The sequence below is a fragment of the Lepidochelys kempii genome, chromosome 3, assembly GCF_965140285.1.
Source record: "Lepidochelys kempii isolate rLepKem1 chromosome 3, rLepKem1.hap1, whole genome shotgun sequence".
NCBI lineage: Eukaryota > Metazoa > Chordata > Testudines > Cheloniidae > Lepidochelys > Lepidochelys kempii.
The window spans coordinates 195669463-195672111 of record NC_136382.1 but is presented as its reverse complement, the minus strand read 5'-3'; positions in this window follow the sequence as shown (position 1 = coordinate 195672111).

The window sequence follows — 2649 nt, the reverse complement described above, 5'->3', positions numbered from 1 at the left end:
CATTGTTGCATTTTTTTTTACTTTTACTCTAAAATTTGGCACTGGGATTTACCGATAGGAGGACCCTCTTCAGCTTCTCAGGATCATACTAAAACACTCTAGTTATTTCTCTCATCAACCACTGAAGCAGATTATGTGCACATTCACAAGTAGTTTGTCTGATGCGAAAAGGTCGAAAGCCCTTAGCTAAATGATAGTTAAATATGCCAAAAGCTTTGAGTAGTTCTTCCAAATCTGCTAATCTTCTTAATGCAAATGTTTGTAAAACACCATGACAGAGAGGGCTAGTGTCACAGCTGTTTAACCATTGCGCTGATCTCCCTTTATTTCTCTTTAGTAATTTTATGCTGCTTTCACAGAAAAGGAGAGAAAAGCAGCATAAATGGTTGATGGTAGATAACTGCAGTAAACAGAAGAAGTTGACTCATTGCACTTCATCTAGTAAGGAGGAGAAGCCAGGCCCTGCAGGACACTTCCTGACATTTTTCTAGTGCTCCACTATCAGAGATGCTTTTCTGCTCCTTCCACTGTAACTGGCTGCTGAGAACTGAGCTATCCACCGAGGTATATTCAAAAACAATGTTTCTCTGAGGCTGCTTAGGTTCACTGTACCAGAGAGTAGTCCCTTTTAGCAGCTTTACTGAGCTAACATGGAATTGACAAGAAGCAGGTGCAGACACCAAGATTGAGTAATCCTTATGCCACTCTTGACAGTGGCATGAAGTAAAGAGGATGGCATGTGGTGAAATACACATCTTCTCTGTTTCCCTAAAAGAGGAGGGTTTTCTTTCATCTTTTTAAAGTAATGAAATGTAATGCAGAGATCACTAAACATTGAAGGGTAGAATTTGAGCTGTACCCCTTAGGCACAGCCCAAGCAGCGAGGAGGGTAGATAGTGGTGGATTGAAGTTGCTTTTGGGTTGCCTGGATTCTGGGTGAGGGTGCTTCAGCACAAGTTAAAGCATCCTCAGGGCCTGTTCAAACTACAGCCATCTCCCTGTAGCTGCCTACATGCTGAACTCTATGACCATGGCTGCTGCCACCACCTGCAAGGGAAGATAGTATAAAGCCTTTGACTGCCCTCTGCTGCTCCTGTACTGGGAGAATTTTCCTCTGGCCCCTTACAACCCTGGAGAAACAGCTAGTGCAGTATGTAGAGGTAGGCCCAGAAGCACCCCACAAGAATGCAATGATTTTGTAAAGGTTTCATCATCTCAGTTGGAAAAACTGTGTGCTGTGAAGGGTAAAGGGCAAGGGTAAAGTCAGTCACACAAGCTGAAGATCTGTAACTCCAGCTCAGAAAGAAAAGGCTTTTACAGCCCTGAAGCCCAAAAAGAGACATCTTCAGTGCGTTTAAGACCTGAAAAATTAGCAAAGGTACCCAAAGAGCTGTATCACAAAGCATCCTTGACCATTTGTGAAGAGCACACAAATCGCCTTAGCTTGATCAAGTACATTGATGAGCCCTATTTTGAGATGTCAGAGGTGACCAGCCCAAGAACAAAATGTTGTTAAAGAGGGTGTAAAACAAGTAAATTAGTTCTGAAAGGTACTCCCTTCTTCCCCCACAAAGTAGGGGGCTTTTCTCCTCATTTTAGTCTTGGAAATATGAAGTCTTATTTTTCTTCTTGTGGGAGAAAACCTTTGAAAGCTAAACAGGAGACATGCTCAGCCTGTAACAGAAGGACCACAAGGGTCTTTTCTACTAACTGTCCAGGTGTTTGGGTAAGATTTTCAAGTCCACTAAAAACCCTTCTCAAAAGGTGTATGTTTTCCCACTATAGATGTTTTATCAATAGACTAGGTTCAATCTCTGAGGAAAGCTAGACAACCTGAATTGAGAGCATGGGAACATGCTTAAAAAAAAAAAGCAACTCTGCTTTATGCATAAAGCAGTGACAAGGCCATTTTTCCTTTTGCACAAACCTTTGGTTAACAGGTGCAGCACAGTGTCCAGGTGGTATTTCAACTACTGATACCATTCCAAAAACAGAATTTTTTCTGTCAGTGATTCTAGCCAAGCTGCCACCAAATTAACCACTGATGTTAAACTGCCTTTAAAACAAACTGACTGCTGTTATATAACCATCTTCAGAACTAATCTGCATCAGTTCCCCATCTTGTCCTTGTGAAGATACTGTGCAAAATGGAAATTCATTTTTGTGGCTTATACATTAGCAGTAGGGGAAAGTAGTGTATACTTGAAAACATTGAAGAATTTGTTTCCTAAACAGTAGCACTGTGTTTAAGTAAGTTACATAATAGATTGTACAAACATCCTCTACCTTAACCTTTTCACTACCTATGCTTACCCTGGGCCAGGTAAATACAGCATTTAGTGAATATTAAAGTGGGTTAGTATATTAAATTTATGCTCCAGAGGTTACACTAAGTTCTTCCAAACTCAGAACAGGAGCAGAGCTCCTGCTTGGAGCACCCTGCGGAAAAGGAACTTATTTTTAATAAAGTTAGCTGCTAACTGCCTTGGCTTTGAAGGAAGAAGAAAAGTCAAGTTCTGTTCAGTTTAATCTTCAGTTAAGCCATGAAGATTTTCCTCAGCAAGCAAACATCTAGAGATTAAGCATTTCATAATTAGAAAGATGAAATGGAGGCAGTGCAGTGGGCAAGAGGACTGTGTTGACCAACAC